This window comes from Phacochoerus africanus, chromosome 16 (assembly GCF_016906955.1).
Source record: "Phacochoerus africanus isolate WHEZ1 chromosome 16, ROS_Pafr_v1, whole genome shotgun sequence".
Classification (NCBI taxonomy): Eukaryota; Metazoa; Chordata; class Mammalia; order Artiodactyla; family Suidae; genus Phacochoerus; species Phacochoerus africanus.
In genome coordinates, this window is record NC_062559.1 from 47,231,632 (window position 1) to 47,245,400 (window position 13,769).

Sequence of the window (13,769 nt, forward strand, 5' to 3'; positions counted from 1 at the left end):
CGCTGACTCATCTTCGGATCTCTTAAAATGCCTGCTAAGAATGGTGCCTCATGCAAAGAAGGAGTCTTTATTTAAGAATTGAAGGAATTGGAGTTCCCATCGTGGCTCAGTGGTTAACAAATCCGACTAGGAACCATGAGGTTGTGGGTTCGATCCCTGGCCTTGCTCAGTGGGTTAAGGATCCGGTGTTGCCGTGAGCTGTGGTGTAGGTCACAGACGCGGTTCGGATCTGGCGTTGCTGTAGCTGTGGTGTAGGCCAGCAGTTACAGCTCTGACTGGATCCCTAGCCTGGGAACCTCCACATGCCACGGGATCGGTCCTAGAAAAGGCCAAAAGGAAAAAAAAAAAAAAGAATTGAAGGAATTGGTGAATAAAGGAGGCGAATTAAGAAGGAATTGGTGAATTCTTGTGCATTCCTCAGTCACAAGGACTAACACTTTTGAAAGAATAATTACAAGGTGTTCCTATGCAACTAAATATTTGGATTCATCTTCCAGAGAAAAGTGAAGGAGAGCAAAAATGAAGGGTATGCAGAATGGGGAGAGTTACATCACTTCTTCAGACAAGTGTTTTCTCTGCCTCCATCAGTGGTGGGAGTGGCAGAAAGAGAACAGTTTAAGAGGGCAGGAGACCCCACCCCTAGTCACTGATAGGCTGTGTAATTATAGTCAAAATGCTGGTATCCTTTCTCCTTCCATCAGAAAAGGAATTGAAGGAGTTCCCGTCGTGGCTCAGTGGTTAACGAATCCGACTAGGAACCATGAGGTTGCGTGTTCGATCCCTGCCCTTGCTCAGTGGGTTAAAGATCTGGCATTGCCGTGAGCTGTGGTGTAGGTTGCAGACGTGGCTCGGATCTGGCGTTGCTGTGGCTCTGTTGTAGGCTGGTGGCCACAGCTCCGATTCAACCCCTAGCCTAAAAAGGAAAAGAAAAAAAGAAAGAAAAGGGATTGAAGAAGTAATGACCTCAAGTTCCTTCTTATGATACTTGTCTTACAGTCACCATTCCAGAAGACTGGCGCTCTAATCTTGCCATGATTAAGATCTAAATCTTGAAATGGCCAAACGTTTAGATAGCCTTAGCCTTAGCACTTAGCCTTAGTCCTTCAGCATCCCCTTACCTGCTGTTTTTGGTAGTTGCTTCCTAAAGCATTGTGTTGAGAAGGACTCTGAGGCCTTATGTGGATAAAGTGGAAATGACAGCATTGACTTTATTGTGATGTCTGGCGTGAGGCAGGGAAGGAAGGACAACAAAGAGGCCAAGACACGTCCTCTCTGACCGAGTCCAAGGCCTTCACGCCACAGGAAAAAAAAACGAGAGCAGAAGCTCATGTCTTACGTTTAGCATATGCCAGGCATTATCCAAATTGCTTTTGTATACACGCTCATCCAATCCTTCATCCAATCCTTAGGCCGCCTGAAGAAGTTAGCATTATTATGATTCCAATTGTTTTGATGAGGGTTAGGGAAGCAAGGCTTGCCCAAGGTTTATACTCTGCTATCCTTTGTTGTTGTTGTTGCTTTTTAGGGCCCCATCCACGGTATATGGCGGTTCCCAGGCTAGGAGTCAAATAGGAGCTACAGCTGCCGGTCTATACCACAGCCACAGCAACGCCAGATCTGAGCCACGTCTGCAACCTACATCACAGCTCATGGCAACGCTGGATCCTTAACCCACCGAGCGAAGCCAGGGATCAAACCCGCAACCTCATGGTTCCTAGTCGGATTGTTTCCACTGCGCCACAGTGGAACTCCCTGGAAATCCATATTTTTAAGCACTTCCTTATACTGCACTTCCTCATACCACTTCCTAATCTGTGGGTACTCACTCTGTGCTAGGCTAATGGTACTCAGGCAGAAGCAATTTTGGCAATGTCTGGAAACTTTTTGGTCATGGGTAGGAAAAGGTGTTCCTTGAACTTAGTGGGTAGAGGCTAGAGATTCTTCGAGCCACACAGGACAACCTCCCCAACAACAAAGAAGTATCCGGCCCCCAAATGTCAGTAGTGCTGGGACTGAGAACTTTGAGTTAGGCTATGTAAAAGTCACTTCCGGATTGAGGATGAAACTCTTCCCATAGCTGAGTGGGTACAATTACTGTCTCCCCTTTGCAGAAATAGAACGGTGTCTCAGAATCAGGAAGTGGACACCAAAAGACAGGAACACAGGTAGTCTAATTCTAGAGGCGGTCGGAGTGGCCACTCCATTAAACTACTTTAGCATCACTTTCCTTTACTATCAAAACATGTCAACTCTTTTAACACCTGCTCACCTAATACGAATTTCAAAAGCGCACCACAGTTAGCCAGGTGTGAATAATTCCCACTGTGGTGTGTGTCTCCAAAGATAAAAAGTATTTGGTCAACAGTTCAAAGAGTGTCTTTAGAAGCTCTTACTATAGAACCATTGATCTCACTGGAGTAGACATTCAGATCCTTGCTTTAAAATAAAACTCGGAAGAGAAAGCTAATTTTAGGACATAACACGCTCTTTCAAGAATAATTAGCTCTGCATGGTATTCAACATTAATTTTTTTTTCCTTTTGGTTTTCGGAGCTGATGAGTCTGGAAGCTTGTTTAGGAGAAGAAGAGGAAATGAAACTATGCAAAGACACAGTATGATTCCTCTTTTTTCTTGGAAGCAAAGCACACTATGAATATGAATAATTCTCCTCCTGTCCAATTAATTGCCTCAAGTACCAATAGAAAAAAAAATAGACACTTTATTTGGAAGAAATTGAAGAAAAAGCCAAGAACGGAATGATAGTTTCAACAATAAAGCTCTTTGCAAATAACTTCCTTTTGGATTTAAGGCTCTTCACATGCGCGCGCGCGCACACACACACACAAAACAATGCTAATGAAGTAGGGTGAGGGTGGGAGGTGGAGAGAGGAAAAGAAATAAAAAATAAAAGAGCTTGAAAGCAGGAGGACGGAGGAAAGATTGAGCTTCTCTCAGAGAGGAACTGCAGCAAAGTGGAAGAGGGCTGGGAAGACAATGCATCGTCCAGGCGCCTGCCGGTCACGTTCATTTCCGCCTCCCCCCCCTCCCCCCGCCCCGGCGTTGGTCAGGTGCCGGGGGAAGATTTAAAAACCTTCAAGCCACTGGATTTTACATCTTCTCCGAGTGCCAGCGCGGGCAGCACAACGGTGGGTTCGTTCCGCAGCTTGTCGGGATCCTCCCGCCCTCGCTCGCTGCCTGCCAGATCCAAAACAGACAGTCCCAGGCATCCTGCGACGGGGATGGTTCCAGAATGCGGAGAAACCGAGAGCAATGAATGAAATGTGGATAGTGTGGCTCCTGCAAGAGCGTCAGAAACCTTATTTGGGATCAGTCGGGAGACTGGAAATGCTTCGAGTGCCGTAGGGGGTGGGTAGCCCTGGGATTTCACCTTCTGGAGTCCCTACTCTGTGCCAGGCACCGCGCCTAGTGAGCCACACTCATTGTGCAAGGGAGGTTAGATGGCTCTTCAGGGGAGGCTACATACCTTGCTTTTGCCATTCCCCCTGCCTGGAACGCTCTTTCCGAGACGGGTGTGGCAGATCTTTTCCCTGGTTCAGAAATCTGTGTAAAAGCCACACCCGCTGAAAGGCCCTCGGGGTATTGCACAGCTCTCTGTCACATCTGTCACCACTTTTGAAAGCTCTGTTTAGCAATTACCTCAATGCTCACAGATCTTAGGCATTTCTCGATTGTTTATATTTGCAGGTGTTCTTCTTTGTTCACGGTCTGTCTCCCTACTAAAGCGAAAGCAGGAAAGCAGGAGAGCAGGAGCCTGTGGTGCCATTATGCACAGCTTCGAGCTCACAGCTGCTCCGGGAGCACACAGTAGGCGCTCAGTAAATGTGAATTCCCTTTCCATCGCGCCCCCTGCGGCATCCGACACACTGAGCCCAGGTGATCAACTGCTTTCGTTCCCGCTAGGATCAAAGGGGGCAGAGGAGGGAGCGGGCAGTCAAGTCAGGTGGGCTTTCTCGTCTACCAAGGAACTCCTGCATTTTTAATTCTAACTGTGATGCTTTCTCTCTCTTCTAACTGGCGACTGAACTGCATAGAATAACCAACCACATTCCCCTCGGGGCTTCTCCTGGGACCCTGCACCATCTGCACCACTGCCTCTGGATGCTGGAGTCGCAGTCTCCCGCCCGGGTCCCACGCGGATTCTGCTCTCCGTCATCCCATGTTTTTTCCATTCTCCATCCCTTTGCCTCGGTCCGACTTCCTCAGGAGGTGGAGTCCTCTTTGCCTGTTTGACCAACGTGCCCCCAGAAACCTTGTCCTTAAACCAGCCCCTCCCGCGCTGTCCTCGCTTCTTCCTCCCTCCCTGGCCCGGAAACGCCGCTCCACAAACATTTATTGAGCACCAAGGGAGCGCACTGGGCAGGCGGAAACCCCTTCCCTGAGCCCAGCAGCAGCTCTCACCTCCCTCCCGACCTCGCACCTGTGGGGAACTGGGGTTCCCAACTCCTCTGACTGCATCGCGGAATCAGTCCGCTTCTTCCCGTGCATCTCCCCACCTCCTTTCCCGGGGACGACTCCTGATTGGTGAGAGTTTGGGTCACTCTGCCACCCCTCCCACCCTCCCCGTGTTGCCCCGCCCCGGGGCGGGTGCAGGCTCCTCCTCCTCCTCGCCCCCACCTCCCGCTAATTGCTTAGCTGCGCGCGCGGAGAAGTTCTGGGCAAAGTACTGGGAACCCGAGCTGCGATCGCAGCGTCTGCGATTCGAGCGGGACAGGGGGTGGCGAGCGCCAGGCTGCCCGTGCGTGGCGCGGCCGGGCGGCTGGCGGCGAGTCGCGGTCCGCGCCCCTGTCTCCTGAGGCTGTTGCTGTAGCTGCGCGTTGCGGGGGGACCGGAGAAGCCAGGTTTGCCTCCTGCGTGTGTGGGCGAACCCTGGAGTCGGGCACCGGGGAACTAGGCGGCGTCCCCTGGGGCAGAGCGCGCAGGTAAGCACCTGGACGCCCGACCGAATGGTGTCGGGGTGTAGTGGGGGCCGGGCGCTGGTGCGGGCTCGGAAGGACTGTGGTTTGGGGGGCGCCGCGTCTCGGCAGGACTGGAGTCGGCCTCCTGTCGCCCCAGGGAAGAGTCGGTTAGTGGGGGCAGTCCCGAGTTGGGGAGATCGCCCGCGGTGCCGGCCTCTCGGGGATTAGGGCCCCGAAGGCTGCCCACCCTGGAGTGCCGTCCTTAGGAGGGGCGGTGTGACCAGGATTGGTGGCAAGAAGGCACGGAGGCCAGGTCCCGGCGCCGGAGGATGCGGGGCGGAGAGACTGTTCTGGGCAGCCGGGAGGCGCGGCGCCCGAGGCGAGAGGCACAGGAAACCAGCTGAATTGGGCCGAGCGCTAAGGCTTCACCACATCCGCGGGATGGGGCTCTCTGGGGGGACCCGGGCGGCGCTGGCCTTTTAGGCTCGGGGCTTGCTCTCCTGCCCGCGCCCGGCCTCCTGCGCTCCCCGGTGCCCCGATTGGGGGCTGAGGGCACGTTCCTCCTTCCCAGCTCTCTGGGAAGCTCTTGCAGCTTTTGGAGTCCCAGATGGGCATTGTCGTAGATCGTCCGGGTATTTCTTAAGCCAGGGCGCGCGCCTCCCTCTTTTGGTAATGCAACTTGCCAGCCACCTTCTGGACACTTGCATTCCCTCTCTCCGTCTCACAAACTACCAGCCTCCTCCCTAGTCAGGACTCTGACCTGATGGAACTGAGAAGTTGTCGCTTGCGATTTGTCTGGGGACTGTGTCGAGGTGTATCTGTAGCCATCCCCCCCTCCTCCCCGCCCTGTGTTGCACTGATCCTCAGAGTTTGAGTACTGGGATGAGGGCATTTAGAAATATTTTAAGCTGCAGCCTAGCCTACAAAAGAGAATCATTCACAGATGCATAAAGGTGTCGGTCTAACTTCTGATTTACGCTATACCCTCAAGCATCATACAAGATGAGGTCCCCCTTCTGGCCCAAGGAGACCACTTCAGCAGGCCTGCGCTGAAATGCACCGAGGCCTAATGACCATCCGCTCCACCAACCTGTTGGCTCACCACCCTGTCTGGCGTTCCCCATAGTACTCATTTCTCTCAAATTAGCTCCTGGGCTGTTTACTGTCTGCTTTCCGCCGCTAGAGTAGAAGTTCCAGAAAGCAGAGACCATTCTATCTCGTGCACCACTCCATCCTCAAGGTCAAAGAACAGTGCCTGACACACAGTAGGTACCAAAGAACGATGTGTAGAGTGAATGATGAAAACTTCTTTGTCACATATGAGGAGTGGTGATCTGATAGCTGGTTTTGGTTTTGATGTTTATTTACCTTATTTTTTTTTTTTCTATTAGGAAATCGAACAAATACTAACACTGCTATTAATTGAACACCTGCTAAGAGCTGGATGTATACTAGGAACTTTGTATAGATCATCTCATTAAATGTTACAAGAGTCTGATTAGCTAGGTATTTTTAACCAGATGGGAAATTGAGCCTCCAGCAGGTTAATCAATTTTCCCAAGATTATCCTGGCAGAAGAAAATTCCAGCTCATTTTCTCTCTCTTGTGCTGGGCTGCTTCCAAGAAACTGAAATGTGCTTTCCACCACTATAGCCAAGACATTTGGCTTTGCTGAAAGCAAAAGCTATTGCGTAGCCAAAAGATTAGTTGTTTTATCATTATTGTGATTTAGTTTCAATCATAGCTAATGATTATGCTGTTAAACTAGATACTACCAGGCTGCCATGGTCTAGATTTTTGCATCTTCACTATCATGTTGGCAGTGCTGTGAGGTTATCTCCATGGTGCAGAAGAAGAAACTGCAACCTGGGTTCATGAAGCTGTCCAGGGTCTAGCTCAGATTGCTGAGCTAGATTTCTATTAATATATATTTTTTTCACTTTAAATCTTGAGCTTCTTTCACTATCCTGAAATGTCTTCTGCTCCCACTAATTAGCTGTTCCCTCACTCTGGGAGTGCTCAGTGATACAATATATTAAAACCATCTGAGGTCGGGCTACAGACTCTCCACTGCCAAAATCAAGTGGCTGGTTGTCCCATTTTCTGAATTGTTGAGATTTTTATTGCCATCGATTTTTTGTGGTTGAGTTTATGGTTTGTGGGCCTGGTTGATGTAGAGGGAAAGGAAATTCTCCCTTTCACTATATTTAAATTTGCTTTCACATAAATCTAAAGAGACATGTGATGAGTTTTACCCACTATGGTCAATGAACTCTGTACGCAGTAATATGATCTGCCTCTTAAGGAAACAGTGAAAGACCTGTATAGAATGGAGACGTAGAAACTACTGTTAGTTCCAGAAGCTTCTGCAACAGCCTTTTAGCTACACTGCAACTCTGTTTTCTTGTAGAGAAACTGAGGGCAACGAGAAGTTAGCTAAGTGTGTCATGGTACCACCTGAGAGCTAATGGCACACTAGAGGGTGGGAAGGAATCATTACCCTTTAATCTTCTACTTTATCCCAGTTTAAAGGATAGTATCACATTTTTCCTTTGCATGAAGACCTGGGTAGCCCATCGTTTCATTTATCCTGTGTGTCTATATTTTCTCTCCTTTTTTTTTTAAAAAATGGCTGCTCTCATGGCATGTGGAAGGTCCTGGACCAGGGACTGAATCCGAGCCGCAGCTGTGGAAAAGCCGGATCTTCTAACCCATGGTGCCGGGCCGGAGATGGAACCTGCAGCTCTGCAGAAACCCGAGCCACTGCAGTCAGATTCTTAACCCACTGTGCCACAGTGGTAACTCCAGCACCATATTTTCTTAGTTGTTAATTCCACTGCAGGAGTACTCTAGGGAGGGCTGGAGGAGTACTGGAGAACGCCCACAGAAATGATGGCACCATGGGCCACCAGGGAACGTGGAGGCTAAATTGAAGGAGGCTTCATACTTAAGGCTTGTTTATAGTTGGCTGCAAATGCCTTTCCTGCCTGCATCTTGTTCCTCAGCCTTTTAACCCCCTGCTCTGGAAGCATTCTTCCTGACGTCCCAGTCACTGCTGTTCAGACCACGTTTCTGCTCAGCAGCTCTTGTCTCTCCCCTCCTCAGTGTCTTTCACACCCATCCCTTGCCGTTGGCCCGGCAGTGTCTTAGCTCAGGCGGGGTCTTGGGACTCTGCAGTCTGTCCTGACGCTGCTCACAGGCAAATTTGCCTCCCAGTCCTGCCTGCATATTGTAGTCTGGGAAATTCTTTAGGTCCTGTCGTTATAGTGCTAAAAATTCTTGCGTGGCATATAGAGTTAATAATAAATATAATATGAATAACAGCAGAGTAGCTGCAGACCTTCTTGTGCCAGGAACTGTCATGAGTCCTGTACATGAATTAGATCGTGTTTAATCTTCAGCAACACCAAAGCAAGCACTGCTTACCATACGCCTCATCGCCAGATGAGCCTAGGAAAAGTTAGGTCTGCAACTACAACTAATACAAGGTGGAGCTGGGACTCAATCCCCAGGTGCTTTTTCTCCTCATCTAAGGTAGACTCCTCAGCCTAAGTCAGGATCCCGCAGCCTGGGCTCAGGGCCTGCCTTCACCATGATTCCCCAGTGCTGTGCGCTGGCCGACTGAGCTGTATTTAGCAGCAGGCCATTTTTGCCTTTGCCTAGATGCTCCTCTTGCCTAGAAAGCTCCTGCATGGTCTCTCCCTGTGAAACCTCAAGTCTTTAAGGCTGAATTCAAACACGTTCTGCCCGTGCCCACAAGTCCCCAGTTCAATTTCTGCCCGCTGATGGTGTTGCTTTCTCTCTTCTCTTCAACACAGTGCTTCTTTTGTGCGCCTCCACCCCGGTGCCTCCTGGCCTAGTTATTTATTTAAAGGTATTGTCTCCCTTGCTAGATTGTAAAATGCTTTGAAGGCAGGATTAGTATCCATTCCTCCTGTTTCTATCCTTCCTGTCCCTAAGCCTGGTATCCTATCTAGTAGGTGCACAGAGAGAAAGAGAATAGAAATAGTTATATTTGGCTATATTCTGTGAGGATATTCTATGGAAAAAGTAATTGGAATATAGCGTTTTGTTTCCTCCTTTTTGATCCACAGTCGGGTAGTACCTTCAGCAGTATATGCTGAAGTAATAGAAATCCTAGTTATTTACACAGTTCCTGTTGTGGCTCAGCAGTTAGCAAACCCGACTTGTATCCATGAGGATGCGGGTTCGATCCCTGGCCTCGCTCAGTGGGTTAAGGATCCTGAGTTGCTGTGGCTGTGGCGCAGGCCGGTGACGACAGCTCTGATTGGACCCCTAGCCTGGAAACCTCCATATGCCTTGGGTGCAGGCCTAAAAAGACAAAAAGACTAAAAAAGAAAAAAAAAGAAATCCCAATTATTTAAAATCATGAGGGGCACCTGTTCTGGTTGTTTTCACCTTGCAGACATTGCAGGGAGACCTCAAACCCATAAACAAAACAAACATTGTTTGTAGGGTAAACATCTTACATCTTATATACACTATTTTTTCAACATATGGTGATGTTATTAATGTATTAATATTGTTATGGAATTTAAAAATTTTGTCAATGTTTTACTGGTCAATGAATATTTTACATTTTAACCCTGATTTACTAGATCTTCTATGAATCATCTCCCTCTCATAGCTCACCCCTTGGCTGTGTGTTCCTGTCACATGGAACTAAATTCAGCTTTCTGCCTGTGTCCCCAGGGCCAGGCATCATGTGTCTCCCAGTTTTGCATAATCTTCTGTCTTCTTTATAATGTCTTCCTCCTCACTCACACTCACCTGGCTAGTTCCCGCCCATCCATCACATTTCAGCATCATGTCACTTGTAGAACGCCTTCCTCTGCTGCCTCCAGGTTGAAGTTGGAAAACACACGTGGAGTTCCCTGGTGGCTTGGCTAAGTGTCTGCTGTTGTCACTTACTGAAGCATGGGTCTGATCCCTGGCTTGGAAACTTTCACATGCCATGGGCAAGGCCAAACAGAACAAAACAAAACAAAACCACCCAGCAAGTTCTGAAAACACACATGGCACTCTGTGCCTACCTGTTTTGGGGGGAGTAGCTACATTGTTTTGTAACCATCCTTCACTTGGCTGAATCTTCCCTGAGACCAATCGCTCGCATTTGCTTTACGTTAGAATTGCTTAGGGATCGTTGGAAATGTTTCCCTACCTTGGCCCCACTTCCAGGGTTTCTCAATCAAGTGGTTTAGGATTAGGAGGGTGGGTCACTGGTATTTTTTTTTTTAAAGGAACTTTCTCATTTATATCATAACTGGATAGTATTCCATTGTGTGACTGTAACACACTTGATCCAGTTATTTTTTTAATGACAGTTTTGTTGAGATATAATCTATATGTCATACAATGCACCCATTCAAAGTATATAATTCAGTGGTTTTTAGTATATTCACGGTTGGGTAAACATCACCAGAATAATTTTAGAACAGTTCATCATCCCCCAAAGAAACCTGCACCTATGAGCACCCCATCCCCACCCATGGGCCAAACCACTAATTGACTTTATGTCTGTATGGATTTGCCTGTGCTGGACACTTCACAAAAATAGAATCACACAAGCTATGTAGTCTTGTATATGGCTTCTTAGCATGTTATATTCAAGGTTCATCCCTGTGGTAGTATGAATCAGTGCTTCATTTTTGTGTGTGTGTGTGTGTGTGTGTGTGTGGCCTAATAACACCCCATTGTTTGCATAGACCATGCTTTTTTTTTTTTTCTGTCTTTTTGCCTTTTCTAGGGCCACTCCTGTGGCATACGGAGGTTCCCAGGCTAGGGGTCGAATTGGAGCTGTAGCCGCCAGTCTACGCCAGAGCCACTGCAACGCGGGATCTGAGCCGCATCTGCGACCTACACCACAGCTCACGGCAATGCCGGATCCTTAACCCACTGAGCAAGGCCAGGGATCGAACCCGAAACCTCATTGTTCCTAGTCAGATTCGTTAACCACTGTGCCACGACGGGAACTCCTAGACCACGCTTTTTAAAAATCTATTTGGCAGCATGATAATGTGGGAAAAAAGAATCCATACATGTATGTGTAACTGGGTCACCATGCTGTACAGCAGGAAATCGACAGAACACTGTAAACCAGCTATAATGAAAAAAAATATATATAAAATTAATAAATAAAATTGGTTAAAGAAGAAAAAATCCATTTGCCAGTTGGAACTGTCTCCCCTGCCCCCCCCCCCAACTTCCCTGAACAATGTGTAGGCAGGAATTAAACCAGAAGTTCCCTTGAAAGTCTTGTTCATTGTTGTGTGTTGGGGCTACACCAGGACCTGGCACAAGATAGATGTGTAATGAACAACGTAATGAATAAAGCATTTTACTAAAAGTGTAACTCCCGTTGTGCTGGTGCCATCAAAAACCATTGTCATCATTGCAAAGAGCTCCTGTCTGGTGTTGCCGCGAGCTGAGGTATAGGTCGCAGACATGGCTTAGATCTGGCGGGGCTGTGGCTGTTGTGTAGGCTGGCAGCTGCAGCTCCAATTCGACTCCTAGCCTGGAAATTTATATATGCCGCAGGTGCGGTCCTAAAAAAAAAATAATACATACATAGAAAGAGGTCCTCACAGTTGCTTGTTTAGATCCCAGTTTGAACAAATCCACGGTTAAAAATTATTAGGAGATGATCAAGGCAATTCGAACACGGATGCAATGGTACTCGCTCAGGATTTGCATTAAAGCAACCTGTGGGTGGGGACGGAGTGTAGAAGAAACAAGGGTGTTGGTGAGTTACCCGAAGCAGGGTGATGAGCTCATGGGGTTTTTAATGGGGTTCTCCATACCTGCTGTCCCCTGGGGCAGCCGTTGGCCACACTTGACTGTGGCGCATTTGAACTGTGGCTGATCCTTACAGAGAGGTGCTGTGAGTGTGAAAGACTGTGTAATTTTGGTTACCTGCTGAAATGGTAATATTTTGGATGTATTGTGATACTATATAATTAAAACTAATTTCACTTATACTCTTTGTCATTGGCTACTTAAAAGTTCAAATAGCGTATATGACTCATGTTACTTTTGAAGGATGCTGCTGTATACTTTTGTATATGTTTAACCTTTTTCGTAGCAAATTACATCGAAGACACCTGAATTTTTTAAAAGTCTGGAGCCAAATATTTTTCATAAAGGATTCCTCTTGTATGAAAAAATTGGGAAATATTGGGTTTTTTTCAAAGATGATTTTTTTGTAGAAGCTTACAGCATGCAGGCTGTAGCCTTTCACGATGATTCCTAGACCTGCCTAATCTATGCAAGGATTTGAAAATTCTCTTGTAGTAAATGGGATAGCAGCACAAAGGAGTAGAATTGCTCCTTTAGTTCTTTATCCGATTCTTTGTTTTGAAGTTGATGAAATAGTTTCTTCATCTTAGAGAAATATGGGAAGTGCGGTGGTAATTTCATTGTTCTTAGTCATACTGTTTGTACCCTGAAATTGAATTTTCCTTGGATTTGCTTCGTAATCACTCTGCCTAAATCTGTTTGTTTGGGAGCCAGATTCTGATTGTTTCTAGACTCCCCAGGACCCCTGGAAAATGCTTCTGAAATGAGGATAATAATCACTTGTGGCTTAAAGCTGAGCAACAAATTGCTTTCCCATCACACTTCTTTAGATGAGCATTCTGTGGCTGTCCAGGTGTCTGGGCTTACGCACAAAGGAACAGCCGAGGTAATAAACCCAGCTCTCCGAGGGGGCGTAGGCAAATGGCCCCAGAGGATATTCTTTCTCATCTTTGATTTCTGAGTGTGCGAGAGAGTGGACCTGAACTGAAAATAGCTTGAGTATAAAGCAGACTAGAATTAAACTGCAACGAGCAACTCAACAAATCATCAGAGGATCTTTGACTGTTAATGTAAAATCAAATTATTCTCTTCTTTACACTCTCTGCTTAAAGCATTAAAATCTGTTTGCTCTTGAATGTGTGGGTCAAACACATCTCAATATAGCAATTCGTCACCTGTGTATTAAAAGGCAGTGCTATTAAAGTTTCCCATGCTTGGGAGTTCCTGTTGTGACGTAGCGGTAACGAAGCCAACTAGTACCCATGAGGACTTGGGTTCGATCTCTGGCCTTGCTTATTGGGTTAAGAATCCGGCGTTGCTGTGAGCTGTGATATAGGTTGAAGACGTGGCTCGGGTCCAGCTTTGCTGTGGTGTAGGCTGGCAGCTGCTGCTCAGATGGAGCCATAGCCTGGGACTTTCCATATGCTGTAGGTGCAGCCCTGCTAACATAGATTCCCAATGCTTGTTTTTTGTCTTGATATCAAATGCTGTAATACGAGAAATTTAAAGTTGTACTCTAAGTCTTAAAAAACAAATATTCCTCCCCAAGTCATTTGTGGTGGGTGTTGATCTGAAAAGTTTAGAAGCAAAAGCTAAATAATATATATATATATTTGATCTCACAAACATTATTAAACTTGAAGTGAATGCCTCTTTAGAATGAAAGCATGCAGTATGATTTTCTTTTAATTAATTTATTTTTTTATCTTTTCTAGGGCTGCACCCGAGGCATATGGAGGTTCCAATGGAGGTTCCAAGGCTAGGGGTCTAATTGGAGCTAGAGCTGCCAGCCTACGCCAGAGCCACAGCGACGCCAGATCCGAGCCGCATCTGCCACCTACACCACAGCTCATGGCCAGGCCAGATCCTTAACCCACTGAGCGAGGCCAGGGATCAAACCTACAACCTCATGGTTCCTAGTCGGATTCGCCAACCACTGCGCCACGATGGGAACTCCGTGCAGGGTGACGTTGGTACACACACTGCGTGAGTGTTCACGGAGTACACACCATGCGCGGGGCACCAGACTGAGAATGG

General features: G+C 47.4%; 1 protein-coding gene across 2 annotated transcripts in view; it reads left to right on the forward strand.

Annotated features, from left to right (window-relative positions):
- Positions 1-4,645: 4,645 nt before the first annotated feature.
- OSBPL3 (oxysterol binding protein like 3) overlaps positions 4,646-13,769 on the forward strand; it is a 190,542-nt gene continuing 181,418 nt past the window's right edge. For both annotated transcript variants that reach the window (XM_047763555.1, XM_047763556.1), the window contains exon 1: positions 4,646-4,940. The gene's annotated coding sequence lies outside the window, so the exon portion shown is untranslated. The remainder of the gene's footprint in view (positions 4,941-13,769) is intronic.